Here is a 16174-nt window from a genome sequence, read left to right as displayed (position 1 = left end):
GGAAAAATCCAAGGGTTTCAGGAGAAGAATGTCATTTACTTTTCTTCCTACCATCTCTAAAATGGCAATGTCCTATCTCTGATATCACTGCCCTTCTGTCTTCTCTCCAATTGCAATGAATGGATCTTGGATTACAAACCACTTAGAAGAAAGAAAGATAGCACATCAAAGTACTAGCAGAGATCAAAGGTCCTTTTTCCCATCAAAGTTCCTGGATCCCCAGAAATCCATTCATGTATCTCTATGGGCTCCAGGTTAAAGAATGCCTCAACTATATATACTCCTCCCACAGGGTTCCAGGTGGAACAATCACCCACTGTTCTTCTAACCACCTCCCTAGGTCACCTGTTATGTTAGCATAGGGAAATGCATAGAGCTCAATAAATATCTGTTGGATGAATGGATAAATAAAAAAATAGCAGCAGTATCCAATATGCAAAATCAATATGAGAAGGGAAAATGCTCCACTCACTTCAAACTTCTGATTTAATATGCAGCTCTTCTATCTTACTCCATATGAATACATTTTTCATCACTAATAGAGACTAAGAAAGGTAAGCATTTATTTCTTAGCACTCAATTTTATTGAAAAACCAACTCAAGAAAGTCAAATAGGCAATCGAATTTTTTTTTTGGGGGGGAATGGCATTTTTATTTTGTTTTGTGTTTTTTGCAGACACAGAAATACCAATAATTTCTTAGCATCTGAGTCAGCTTTAACGAGGTGATGTGGACCTTCATTCAACAAAGGATGAACACAACAATCTGAGTAGACCCAGCTGCCTGAATGGGGACCCAGCTAGCTAGTAACTAAGCTCTTTCTCTCCTATCTGTCTCCCCCTCCCCTTCCTTCTCCTATCCAAAGGAAGATAAATTTGGATGGTCAAAGGATTCCCAGTTAACTTGGGCCTTCCCTTCCCTTCCCTTCCCTTCCCTTCCCTTCCCTTCCCTTCCCTTCCCTTCTCTTTCCCAAAACCTTAAATGTGCCACACCCTGGAAGCTCAGAGATTGCATAATACTAGGCCCCTGCCCAAGCTCCACTTAAAGGGTGTTTTCTGGACCCTCCTGGCTTAAGAGTGACTATCAATAGTAACTGTTACTGTTTCCCTCCCACCTTGATTTAGTTATTTTTCTTTGCCTTATTACAGGGGCCATCCCCTGGCTACTTCTTAAACAGGCCTATTCACTGAATGGCTGTTACCTCACCCTAAGTGAGTGCCTAAATAGGCTTTAACCTAAAGGGACCAAGGTCTCCCAGTGCATCCTGGGTCATCCTGATGAATATCTGGTCACTGGATTCAGATGGCTCTGGAGGAGAAGTGAGGCTGGTGACCTTGCACAGCCCTCCCTCACTCAAAACAAAGTCAAGTTCAAGTCATGTCATCATTTCTCTGACAGCATGGTCTTCTTCGGCAACAAAGGATGAACACAACAACATCAACAACAACAAAAATGTGAATGTTCCAGGAAGATTCTCCATCAGAAAATAATCTCCCACCTTCAGTGGCTGAAAATCTATTGTTAGAAATTACTTCCATGTGAAGCAAGGACTGTTAAGTGCCTTTTTGTGCAAGGGCTCATGTTGGGGGGATAGAAAAATAAAATACATGCTCCCTGCCTTTGAATAGTTGACATTCATCTAGGGTTAGATATGGCATGAATACACGTGTATTTTGCGAATATAACAGATGAAATAGGGCTTAATAAAATAAACACTCTATAGACACCAAGCTAAGCTTTAGTAATTATTTCCAGCTTTTTGAGCTAGTGTGGATTTTTGAAAGGACTGGAATCCTCTATTAAAGTAATTAAAATAAATGTTTTTTGATATCTTTGGTTTCTTACATAAGAGTCACGTCAAGATTTCAACATCCTCCTCTCTTACTAACTTCCTCCCTCAACAAATAAGCACTCCTATGTAATAATTTTTAAAAATTAAGTAAAGCTGATCAGTACAGTGACCACTTGCAAAAGATATGAAAATTCTATATCTAAGCCCACTCCCTCCTTACGCCTGAATCAATCAATCAACAAACATCTATTAAGCACTTAGTATGTGCCCTGAGCTATACTAGATACTGGGAATTTTTTGTATTTATTTATTTTAGTCAACATTCATTAACACAAGATTTTGAGTTCCAAATTTTCTCCTCATCCCTTCCCTCCCCGCCAAGATGACTTGCATTCTGTTTATCCCTTCCCCCAGTCTACCTTCCCCTCTATAATCCCCCCTCCCCCTCACTTTCTTGTAGGGCAAGATAGATTTCTATACCCCATTGCCTGGACATTTAATTTCCTAGCTGCATGTAAAAAACACTTTTAACATTTGTTTTTAAAATTTTGAGTTCCACATTCTCTCCCTTTTTCCCTCCCTACCCACCCTCATGAAGAAGGCAAACAATTCAAAGTAGGTGTTGTTACACAAAACACTTCCATAATAATCATGTTGTGAAAGACTAACTATATTTTTCCCATCTTGTCCCACCCCCCCATTTATTCTATTCTAGCCTTTAACCCTGTTCCTTTTCAAAAGTGTTTGATTCTAACTACCCCCTCCCCAATCTGTCCTCCTTTCTATTATTACCCTCTTCTCTTATCCCCTTCCCCCTACGTTTCTGTACGGTAAGATACCCCATTGAGGGTGTATGTTATTACTGGGGACTTTTTTTTAAAGTAAGATCGGACTTGTCCTCAAGGAGAGTACATTCTAATGGAAGGGAGAGGACAGCAATGTACACACACATACACATGTACATGCATGCCCACATATATGTATAGACAGACATGTACAAAATATATTTGATGTAAACTTGGGAGGGAGAAAGCAAAAGTAGATATACCTGTGTATATGTGTGTGTGTCTTTATCCCAAAAATGAGGGTGCTACTTCTCTATCCACTCTACAGGGCCAATATTGCTCTTTGAACTTACCCAACATGCAGCTTCCTCTAAGTGTTCTTTTCATTTCCATTATCACAGTTACTAGTAAGGATTCTTTTCTCATCCTAAATCCACACTGTCACAAAGGACTGAAAATAATGACTAAAGTTTAGCTTGGTGTTTATAGGGTATTTATTTATGTCCTATCATGTAAGTAAGATTGTGAATACATGCCATATTTTACAATATCTTAGTCATCATATTGTTCTACCAATGCTGCTGACTTTCTCCTGCATCACTTGGCCAGGGAAATGCCCCACACTTGTCTCCCCAAATTAATGAAGATAACAAGATGTTCTTTCCAACAATACCTTTAGGATGTGATATAAGAAAGTCTCATATTCTGATGGCAGCCTAAAAGTATCTATGGTATTTAACTGGCTAGGTTTTCTTGGAAACCCTTTGTATGGGCATTTACCCCTTCCTGTGCTTTATAAAGGGCTCACTCTGTGGCTGATCTAGAATCTGACATTCCACAAATACATCTTTTAAGAGGAGAAACTGCATATGTAAGATGCGCTAAAAATAATATTTTTCGTCTGGTGATTGTTAGCTTTTGATATGTATGTTAGAGTTGACCAAATTCAGAAGAAAAAAAGCAACTTTTAGCCATCTAGTTAAGACAGATCCTCCTACAATGTGCTTCCATTAAAATCTTCATAAAATACATTTATATTCTAAGAAGTGCTACGTTTTCTTCTAAACTAGATGTCAGTTAAATTCATAGATGTAAACTAGGTGTGAGCTAGATACCCCTACTGAATAAATCAAACAATAAAAGGGGTAAACAAGGTAAAAATTGAATAAAAGCATATAGGAATAGCTGGTCATTGGCTGGAGAGAATTAGTAACGTTCTGTGGGGCTTGGATAAAGCAGCAAGCCAGCCTGGAAGCTGGAATTCCAGTAGCAGATCATTCTAAAGGCAGCAGAGCTGAAACAATGCCCTAGCCCTGAAGAGGACCTTGGGAGGTTCTTTTTTAAATTTTTTATTTAATTTTTAATTATTAGAAAAAAGCATTTCTATAACAGTATAATAAAGATGATTGTGCATGAAACTGCAAACATTTTATGTACTGCTTGGCATTCTTTTTAAATATATAACAAAATTATCATGGAAATTTCTTTTATTTCCTTTTTCTTACCTCATCCCTTACTCTATAGATGGCTACCATTAGACACAAATATATACATACATATGTATATATGTGTGTGTGTGTATACATACTTACACATGCATATACATATGCACACCTGTATGTATGTAAAATCATTCTACATATACTTAATTCTACAGCTATATATACTTAATTCACAAGCTATGTGCAAAACCCTCAAAATGCTACAGTCTAACATAATGCCTTAGATCTGTTTTTAAGTCTTTTTATATTCCTACATAGCTTTTTGGTGTATTGTATTCATATAGTGAATTGTGTACAATTTTGAACTAAAAGCATGATCATTTGCCTTTATGTTGTGAAACAACGATGACACATTTCTTTGAATATTTAACTTTTTTCCCCTTTTGTCATTTGTGGGTTCTATTTTAACATTTCCCCTTGAAGGTGAATTATGAAATATATATATATGAAAAAGATTATGCAAGGGTAAAATTAAGCAACATGTTAGTTCTAGTTTTTCAGGAGAAAGCTTTTAATGTTTGATTGTGATTCACTTTCAAAGCGGAGTTGACTCTCAACATCACCTTGTTCACTTGCGTTGAGGTTTGTATTTACCATGTAAGTAGGTTATCCAAATGTAGATATACTCAGAGAATTTTTACATTTATGCAAGCTAATATTGCTTTTCTGATGTTATTTGCTTGTTTGATGTTAAATAATGACATTGTAAATAAAGAGTATTGTTTTTGCATTATGTGACAAAATTTAATTCCCTTGGAATTTACATGGTTTTAAGAGAGAAAAAAATGTTTACCATAATTTCTTTTAACAATTTCCCAATTAATGAGTACTAATTATATTTTCTTTCTTTCCTTTCTTTCTTCCTTCCTTTCTTTCCTTCTTTTTTTCCTTCTTTTATGCTGGTATAAAAAATCCTTCTGTGTATATTTTTGTATATATGAGATCTTTCTCTCTGTCTTTAACTTCTCTGGGCTTTAAACCCAATAGTGGAATCACTAGGTCAAAAAGTACAAATAGTTCAGTGATTTTTCACACATAATTTCAAATTGTTTTCCAAAAAGGGTGGATCAACTCACAGCTCCACCAATAATAGTATATCAATGTGTCTATCCTCCCACAGCACTCTACCAACACTGATTATTTCCATTGTCTGTTATCTTTGCCCATTTGCTTAGTATGAGATGAAACCTCAAGCTTGTTTTAATTTGAAAGGGTGTTTCTAATTATTAGTGATCTGGAATAACCTTTAATAGGGTTGTTGATGGCTTGTAATTCTTTTGAAAAGTTTATCCATATCCTTTGCTTACACTGAAGATATTTCTGGAACAGAATTAGTAGAAATAGCTCAAATTCCAAAGAGGGAAATTAACCTATTGTTTGTCATGTAGATTGAATCACCTGCTTTCATCTTAGCACTTGCAGGATATGTTCTCTAACACAGGTTTTTTGAATAATATTTTTCTTTCCTTTCCTTCTGCCACTTCCTTCAAAAGATATATCATTTCCTGGTCTACATGAAGCAATATTCTCTTTACTATCTAATGGAGTCGTTTCCATGTTTCACTCTTTGCTTAGCAGACTCCAGGCTCATTTGAGATTCTTGCTGTGCCAGATTCATACCTACATATGAATACACACACACACGCACAATATTTCCCTCCCTCTTTGCTCTTTCTTGTCTATAGTCAGATGGTGCCAAGTACATAGAGACTGATTGATTTACAGAGCTACTGTACCTCAGAGCTACTCTCATAGAAAAAAATTAAGCTTTGAGAAACTGATTTTCTTAAATGATCCTTTGAATTTGGAAGTAGACACCTGCTATTTCCACTGTGAAATACAGCTTCATAAGTGGTTTTCCAGAATCAAAAGTCTTATAATTTTGGATTGGCCCCTTTGAGTTCTGGAGTTTGAATTTGCAATCTTCTTTTTAAAAGAAATCATTATTGTTTATCTATTGTAGATAGTATTTTATTTTTACCAATTATATGTAAAGATATTTTTATAAGATTTTGAGTTCCAAATTTTTCTCTCTCCCTCCTTCCCCTTTTTCCTTCCCAAGACGACAAGCAATCCAATATAGGTTATCCTTGTATAATCGTGTTAAACATATTTCCACATTAGTCTTGTGATAGAAGAAACAGAACAAATGGGAAAAAACACAGGAGAAAAAGTGAAAATAGCATGCTTAAATCTGCTTTCAGACTCCATAGTCCTTCTCTGAATATGGATAGCATTTTCCATGAGTCTTTTGGAATTGTCTTGGATCATTACGTTGTTGAGAAGAGCTAAGTCCACCATAGTTGATCACCACACAATGTTGCTTGTTATTGTGTACAGGTTCTCCTGGTTCTATTCACTCAGCATCAGTTCTTGTAAGTTTTTCCAGGCTTTTTCTGAAATCTGTCTGCTCATCATTTCTTATGGCACAATAGTATTCCATTACATTCATGTGCCATGACTTGTTCAGCCATTTCCCAATTGATGGGCATCCCCTCAATTTCCAATTCTTTGCTACCACAAAAAGAGCTGCTAGAAATATTTTTGTACATGTAGGTTCTTTTCTCTAAAAAGTCACTATTAGCAGTGTTATTATGCCCACTCATTTCTTTCCTCCGGGAACTAAATGATCATGAAGATTTCTCCTGACCTTAGAGATCTACGTTCCTATGACTAAGACTTCTGAACACATGCTTAAGAAATCCGTTTAAAAGTGTTGTCAAATATGGTACCAACTAAATACGTAAGAGCTCCAAGGCAGAGGATTAACAAAACACATTCAGCTCAGGACTTTTAAGTAGTTATTGCCATCTTATTCTCAGGGTCCAGATACTGCAAATCATTCACTATCACTAATTCATCTCTCGAAAGCCAATGTGGCTATGTGTTCCTTTTTGGCTCCATGGAAATACTCTTTCTTCATTATCTATGCCCCTGACTGTCTACGTTGCTGATCATGAAGACATTTGTTTCCAAAGGAGAAGGAGAATGCCAGGAGGAGCATACCTTGATTGTGAAGATTCAGGTCTCTAGGCCTCTTTTTGTGTAGTTTGGTCTATTGTTTTCTATAGGTTTCCCAATTTCCACCATGGTCCAGATTCTTTAAACAAGATGACTCCTCCTACTTCATGTATAGTCTTACATTAGGAGGTGAAAGTGAGGCTGGCAACTTTACACAGCCCTCCCTCACTTAAATCCCATTCATTTGCATGTCATGGCATCACCTTCCTGATATAATAATCCTCTTCAAGAACAATGGATAAACAAGGCATCAACCTTACATTAGAACCGATAACAGACCTTGAAGAGTTGTGATTTATCTGCCAAAATGCCTTCATGAGGGGCACGTACAAAACACTGGATGTCATTAATTGCTATGAATTGCGGGTGGAGATATCAGTCTTTTTATTACTGACTCTGTATTATTGCTACTGAAGACCCAAATTACTTAACACTATTTGCCTCAGTTTACCAATCTGTAAAATGAGCTGGAGAAGGAAATGGCAAACTATTCCAGTATCTTTGTCAAGAAAATCTCAAATAGGGTCATGAAGACCCATAACTGAAACAACTAAAGAACAAAAAGGTCCAATTTATTTGTGTGAAATGTTTTGTTGATGGTCATAAAATCTTTATAACTACCTGCTTTATGTCCAATTGCCATGTTGTACCATTTGGTATCATTTTGGGGACTACCCATCCAAAAAACAACCATGCTATCTGGGTCTGATCCCCCACCCCTTCAATTGTCCAGGAATACTTGCAAACCTTCTCTGAAGTTCTCAGGTATGACATACTTCTGGGGAGCAGACTTCCCACTTTCATCATTCAAGTGGATCCTAAAATTCCATTCTTTTCAGTTGTCTCTAAGTGTTTTTAGTTCTTCAGAGGTAGTGGTATTCCCAGGTTTAACTTCTAAGTTTTATTTTAAAAATACTGATAAAAAGTTCATATTGAATAGATGGATCTTTGCTTTTATGGGAAATTTGAGGTCAGTGAAAGTACTTTGCAATTTCCTAAAAGTAATCCAGTACTCTTTCCTTTTCCATTTTATGTCCAGTTCACAACCATTCAACTGTACTGAATGCATACAGATATGCATATAACTGAACAAGTTTATAGAGTATCCATTCAGATGCATGAGTAATAAACAGTCTTCATCCATTTGGTCTCTCCCATGTGGATGAACAGGCCAAACTCCTTTGAATTGTTGAACTACTCTGAGAGGTTCAGTGATATCTTGGGGTTGCAATTAACACAATATCATCCAGAAACAAGAGCATGTGGAGGTTCTCACTCTCCACAAGGAATCTCTAATTCAAATTTTCTGACTCTCATGTACTCTGCATTCCACTATACTACATACCTTCTAGACAATAAATGATGTCACAGGCTTTGTAGATATTAGATATTTTTTTCCTAATCATTTTGTCTTAAAATATACCTTGAATGACAAAAACATCAACAGACTAAAACTCTAAGAAATTCAGGTGTAGAAAACATATGCACTATAATGTCTGCTCATCATTTTAATTGAGAAAATATGCTCCACATTAAAACACCCACACACCTCCCCCTACACACATGCACTCCTCAGAAACCCAGAGGTTCCTCATGAGCAAAAGGGCATTGTTACAACAAATTAATTGGCTCAGGTGTGAAAGCATTCCTGAGGCCAGAAACACTTTTCTATTAACAAAGCAAAAACTTGTCTAAACAGAAGGTCGTTCCAACATGCCTCAAATGGCAACATGTGCATGCTCAGGCAACCAAAAGGCAGAAACATTTAAGTTCTGGGCACGGAAGGCCAGGCTTGATGGCCAGACTTCGAGGATTACACCTTGACTGATTCAAAGTAGGAAAAAATTTTATGCCACTTAATCTTCTAAACCTCAGTTTCCTCATCCAGAAAAACATGAAGATTGGGTTAAATGGTCTTTGAGGTCCCTTCCAGGTATAACCCACTGATAAATAATCAATCAAGAAGCATTTATTAAGAGCTGGGCACTGGGCTACATGCTCTGGATACAAAGAGAGGCAAAAACAGAGTCCTACCCCTAAGGAGTTACAAGTCTTAGTTAGGGGGAGATAACACATAAACAACTATGTAGGATATACATGTGTATGTGTATGTATATATATATATATATATATATACACACATACACACACACTCACACATGCACACATATGTGTATGTATGTACACATGTATATGTGTATATATGTATATGTATGCAAACATATGTATATGTGTATATATGTCCTATATATACCATATCTCTCTATCATTCCATCATCTATCTATCTATTGATCTAGCTATCAATCTATACAGCATTGATGGGAGGTCATCTCAGCAGGAAAGTCCTAGCAGTAGGGGATTGGGGGACTGGGAAAAACCTCCTGCAGAAGGTAAGATGTGAGCTAAATCTAGAAAGAAGAGAGAGAAATCAGGAGACAAATGAGAGGAGGTGGAGGAGGAGCACTGCAAACATGAAAGGCAGCCAGTGATGAGACAACAGACTGGGAGATACAGTGTCCTGGGTGGAGAACGGCAATCAGGCCAGTGTAGCTGGATCTTGGATTACATGGAAGGGAGTGAAGTGCCTGACTCCATAAAGGATTGACTCCTATTCTCCTAAACACCAGAGATCTATTCTCTGAAGATGTGCTCTGGAAAACCCCTAGGCCAGTTGTTTACTTTGCCACATTTACTATTTGGAAACTGGGTTAAGAAGTCATATGGGGACTCCTGTGAAAAGGACTCTGGACAGGAATGTTGGCTCTGGTACTCTGGAACTGATAGGGATAGCACTGGTTTTTAGTAGGGATCTAGGGGAATGTAATTCAAAGAAGACTATGTCATTTTGTTTCCAGCAGGGATCTGGGGTACCTAAGACGTGTTCTGTGTGTATCTCCCTCACAAACTCTTAATCTGAGATAATATTAAAGCTAGTGCACTTTTCAAATCCACAATATCTGGGGGAGGGGGTGCAAGATACATCTTCCCCCACCCCATACCCTAGCCTATCATAAGCTTGCTGGGAAAATCACCCCCATTCCTTTCAGCAGAACTTTTACTAATCTCAACTTAGATGCAAAAGGCATGAAACAGTTGACTCACAAGCAAGCAGGTAATGAGTACTTTGTTCTCAGAAGCAATAAAGAAAGAAATAAACATAATTTTTAAAAACAGTTGCTGGAGGAACTCCATGTTTTGCTTACATTATGATGCTTCTGAAATATCACTTGGAAGCTGAAAATAATTTATTCTCTTTGATATCTCTTCTTTAGGCTCCCTGTCAAATTCCATACCTTTGAGCCATTTATCTTACTACAACAGTAATCAGCCAGTAATTGATGTGAACATTAGACAATTATAAATTTAGCCAAACAGGAAATAGTTCTGAAAGGCATCTTCCTCTAGGGGAAAGTGAAATCGTCTAAAGTGGTCTTGTGTTGGACACTGAGTCCTTTTTTGCTAGGAAATCACATCCAGTGGAAAAATCACATTTACTCCGCAGAATTTCCAAGGCAACCAGGGAGGGGATGGAGGGAGAGGAGGGGGATGAGGGAGTGATAATCTTGTCAAGCAAACTAGATTCCTGTAGCCTAACATAAATATTAGCCTGTAAGCCTGTAATCAATCAAACATTTATTAAATGCCTACTATGTGCTAAGCATTGTGTTAGGCCCTGAGGATGAAAAGATTTTTCTTAAAAAACCCCTATTCTCAAATAGCTTACTTTTTATCACTGTGTGGAGACATGTGTCTATACAAAGATATACAATATGTGTGTATTTCTGTATGTATGATATACTATATAAAAGTCATATGTATGCATATGCATATATACACATACTGAATAAAAGTCATTTTTCCTTTCCTCTGAGTAAACCCTTATCCCTCTCTGCCCCTGCTGTTGACAATACTGGTCTCTTCGGAAGCATTTCAACTTAAGTAACATCTTTGCTCCCAGGCATCCCCTTGTGGATCAACAAGAACCCTAGGACCCATCAAAGTCACAGAAGAGAAATTCTCCGAGGCCTCCTTGCAGCAGCTCCCTCTCTCCCCTCCCTCCTTCCCCATCAAAGTAACTCCATCAGGAGGGATCATATCTAGTGATCTCTTGCTACCATGCAGTCCAAATCAATCAATCAATAACTATTCATGCAAAATGCACTAGGCACTGGGGATGCAAAGACAAAATAAAAGGCTTCCTGCCCTCAAGGAATTTGTCATGAAAAATCTCACACACACACACGCGCACGCACACACACACGCACCAAGGATAGGGGCTGGACCTGGTTTTTCACTGATATCAAGAATTCCTCAATGAGGAAACTCCTTCTAACAATGTTGTTGTTTTTCAGTCATTTCAGTTGTATCCAACTCTTTGGGACCCCATTTTGGCAGAGATGCTGGAATGGTTTTCCATTTCCTTCTCTACCTCATTTTACACATAAGGAACTAAGGCAAACAGGGTTAAGTGACTTGCCTAAGGTCACACAGCTAAGACGTATCTGAGACCAGATTTGAACTCAGGGAGATGTGTCTTCCTCACTGCAAGTCTGGTCCTCTATCTACTGCGCCACCTAGCTGCCCCTTCTACCAATTCAGGTCAGTCATTTTTCTGCAATTTAGAATCTTAGAGAACCTTCTGGGAGTACTGAGATTTGCTCTGATGTGGTACTAACCATTTGCTCAGGGTCACTGAACCACTAGGTGTCAGAGGCTGGTCTCAAAAGCCAAATCTTTTTGGCTCCAGCTCTCTATCTACGACATCACACTACCTTTCCTAAAAATGTAAGTAAGTACAAAACACATACAAAGTAAAACCAAAATATTGATTTTATCTTTTCTTTTTTGGTGGGGAGGAGACAATACATGAGGGAATTAAGGAAAGCCTTCTATAGGGGGTGGTGTTTGAGCTGAGCTTTACAGAAAATCTGAGATTCCTTTGAGTAGAGTGCATTCCAGGCAAGGAGAGAGAGCCAGGAGATGGAATATCATTTGTGCAGAACAATAAAGAAGCCAGTTTGACTGAACAGTAGTGTAGATGAAGGGAGACAAGGTGTAGTAAGCCTGGAAAAGCAGGCAGGAGCCTGTTTCCTCACCTATTAAATCAGCATAATGATAGCATTTTCTCACAGGGCTGTTGTGAAAATCAAATAGGAAAATACATGGAAAGGACTTTGAAACCCTTAAGATGCTATATAAATGAAGCAATGTTAACCGTTCTCTCTTCCCTATCTAGATGGTTGAAAATTCCAAATTAATGTTAAATGTGTGGGTTCCAGATCCGTGATGGAAGAGGGTGCCCCAGATGTGAAATGAGACTTGCACTTTCAGATGCTTTCTAACAATTTTGGTATTTATCTAAAATGCTGTAGAAAAATGATAAGGTGATAGAGTTCGAGTTGGGAAAGATGATTGAGGCCATCTAGTGAAGTTCAACTGCTTTATTTCACAGGTGTGAAAACTAGGACCTAGAAAAGTTGTTACTTGCCCAAGGTCGTGCCAGGATTTGAAATCAGGTTCTCTGACCCTTTCTGTTGTCCTAACATGCTTTAATATAGAATAAATACTAGTAGTTAATACCACTACCTTATATTTGAATAGTGCTTTACAATCTGCAGATTACTTTCAAATATATTATCTCATGCATGTTGATCCTTCCAATACTTTTGTGATATAAGTAGGAAAAAAATGTATGTGTGCCTCAATTTACCCTTTTATAAGATGAGGATAATCATATTTACCCTACCTACTTAATAAGTTGTTGTGAGGAATTCATTTTGAATATCTAATGGGATTTATCATTATTACTATTATTTTCTTTCTTTTATCTTTCATTTCATGGAGATCAGCTAAAAATGTTCCTAAGAATAGTCATCACATAGCTATTACCCATGTACATTCAATGTTTGGAAGACTATTGCACAGCTAGAAAAAATCATTGCCTTTTTGTAATTGAATAATAAGTGTTGGGATGTAATCATTCTCAAAAAGCAGCATGTGGCCTGTGTACTCAGGAAGTAAAATTTATTTCCAGTTTTGTTTTGATGTAGCTCTGGAGTGGACAGAATGCATTGCTAACATCAGTCTATTTTGTGAGGCTCTTTTGTATGCTTTTATGGTCAGCACCCACTGTACAGAATCATCTCCAGTCAGTGAATGGACTGTTGGAATTTCTTTTTTGTTTATGGCATTTGCCCTCCTTGTGGTACAAGAATGTAAGGGAACATCATCTTCTTCACTGCAGCTCTGCCCCACTGCACCCCCATGTGAGGCTGATCATCACGATGGTCCTGGGTCAGACAGGCCTGCAGACCTGTCTTCCCCCACTACCTCTCTGATCCACAGCTACGCCATACCAATGACAGTGGGTTATATCATTTGATCTTGAAAACAACCCTGGGAGCTAGGCACTTTTATTACTCCCATTCTATAGCTGATAAAAATGAGGCAGAGGTTAAATGACTTGCCCAGGGTCACGTATTATCTAAGGCCCAATTTGAACTCAAGTCTCCCTGACTCCAGGTCCAGTGCTTTATGCTTTGTGAAACTTAGTAAGACAGTGGGCAGGTCCTGGAACAACTCAAGGCTCACCATCAAGGAAGAGGAAATTAAAACAATAATTAGGGACTATTTTGCTCAACTGAATGGGAATGGATTTGACAATCTTAGTGAAATGGATGAATATTTACAAAAATATAAATCACCCAGATTAACAGAAGAGAAAACAAAATCTTAACCCCATCTCAGAAAAGGAAATTAAACAATGAATTCCCTGGGAAAAAATCTCCAGGACCAGATAGATATACAAAAAAAATTCTATCAAATGTTTAAAGAACAATTAATCCCAATACCATATAGACTATTAGGGAAAATAGGCAAAGGAGTTTACCAAATTCTACTTATGATGCAAATATGGTACTGATACCTAAGCTGGAAGAATCACAACAGAGAAAGAAAATTGTAGACCAATTTCCATAATGAACATAGATGCAAAAATTTTAAATAAAATATTAGCAAAAGAATTACAGCAATTTATCATGTGGATAATACACTATGACCAGATAGGATTTATACCAGGAATGCAGGGCTGGTTAAATATTAAGAAAACTGTCAGCATAATTGATCATATCAACAGCAAAACTACCAGAAACCATGTGATTATCTCAGTAGATGCAGAAAAAGCTTTTGACAAAATAAAACACCTATTCCTATTAAAAACACTAGAGAGCATAAGAATAAATGGAGTCTTCCTTACAAAGTTAAATAGGATCTATTTAAAACCATGAGCAAGTATATGTAAGAGGGATAAGCTAGAAGCATTTCCAATATGGTACTAGAAACATTAACTTTAGCCATACGAGAAGAAAAAGAAATGGAAGGATTTAGAATAGGCGAAGAAGAAACAAAGCTACCACTCTTTGCAGATGATATGATGATATACTTAGAGAATCCTAGAGAATCAAGTTAAAAATTACTTGAAATAATAAGCAACTTTAGTAGAGCTGCAGGTTATAAAATAAACCCACAGAAATCAATAGCATTGCTATACATTACTAATAAGACCAACAGCAAAATATAGAAAGAGAAATTCCATTTAAAATTACTGTAGATATTATATTATACTTGGGAGTCTACCTGACACGACAAACTCAGGAACTATATGAACACCACTACAAACACTTTTCACACAAAGTCAGATCTAAATAACTGGAAAACCTTCGGTTGCTCAAGGGTAGATGGAGTAAATATAATAAAAATGAAAATTCTACCTAACTTAATTTATGTATTCAGTCCCATACCAATCAAACTACCAAAAATTATTTTATAGAACTAGAAAAAATAATAAAATTCATCTAGAAGAACAAAAGGTCCAGAATATCATGGGAATTAATTAATTAAAAGAAATGCTCGGGAAGGAAGTCTAGCCATGCCAGGTCTTAAATTATACTATAAAGCAACAATCATCAAAACTACTTGATAGGCTAAGAAACAGAGTGGTGGGTCAATGAAAGAAGTTTGGTATACAAGGCACCATAGTCAATGATTATAGTAGTTTACTGTTTGTTAAACCCAAAGACCACAGCTTCTGGGATAAGAACTCATTATTTGACAAAAACTGCTGGGAAAGCCCACATCTCTCCACACTCACCAATCCTGTCCTCTTTCCACCATCTTGCAGCGTTGTCACCATGGTTCACTTGAATGTCCTGGCAGATGGTCTCCAAACCATCAACAGTCAGAAAAGTTAGGAAAATGTCAGGTTCTCATTAGGCCGTACTCTAAAGTAATTGTCCATTTCTTAACTGTGATGATGAAGCATGGTTATATTGGTGAATTTGAGATCATTGATGATCATCGAGAAGGAAAAATTGTTGTGAACCTCACAGGAAGATTAAACAAATGTGTAATCAGCCCCAGATTTGATGTTCAGTTGAAAGAGCCGAAAAAGTGGTGGAATAATCTGCTACTGTCCCGTCAGTTTGGGTTGATTGTGTTTACAACCTCAGCTGGCATCGTGGACCATGAGGAAGCAAGACGAAAACATATAGGAGGAAAAAATCCTGGAATTCTTTTTCTAAGGGGTGTAAAACATGCATACAAATAAAATTCTTCAATGGGAAAAAAACTGCTGGGAAAGCTGGAAAATAGCATTCAGAAACTGGGCATAAACTAATGTCTCACACTGTATAACAAAATAAAGTCCAAATGGATACATGATTTAGGTATAAAGTGTGATACTATAACTAAATTGGGAGAGCAAGGAATAGTTTATCTTTCAGATTTATGAAGAATGGAGGAATTTATGACCAAACAAGAGACAGAGAACATTATGAAATGCAAAATGAATAATTTTTGATTGCATTAAATTGAAAAGCTTTTGTATAAACAAAGCCAATGCAACCAAGATTAGGAGGGAAGCAGAAAATTTGGGAAGAATTTTTACAATCAGTGTCTCTGATAAAGGCTTCATTTGTAAAATATATAGAGAAGAGAGTCAAATTTATAATAATACAAGTAATTCCTCAATTGATCAATGGTCAAAGGATATGAACAGGCAGTTTTCACATGAAAA

At 37.1% G+C, this 16174-nt stretch overlaps 1 pseudogene; it reads left to right on the top strand.

Moving 5' to 3' along the window:
- Positions 1-15290: 15290 nt before the first annotated feature.
- On the top strand, positions 15291-15750 carry LOC140502673 (small ribosomal subunit protein uS8-like; annotated as a pseudogene).
- The last annotated feature ends 424 nt before the right edge of the window (positions 15751-16174 follow it).

The sequence above is a fragment of the Notamacropus eugenii genome, chromosome 4 (genome assembly GCF_028372415.1).
Source record: "Notamacropus eugenii isolate mMacEug1 chromosome 4, mMacEug1.pri_v2, whole genome shotgun sequence".
NCBI lineage: Eukaryota > Metazoa > Chordata > Mammalia > Diprotodontia > Macropodidae > Notamacropus > Notamacropus eugenii.
This window is presented reverse-complemented; position numbering and strand designations above follow the sequence as displayed.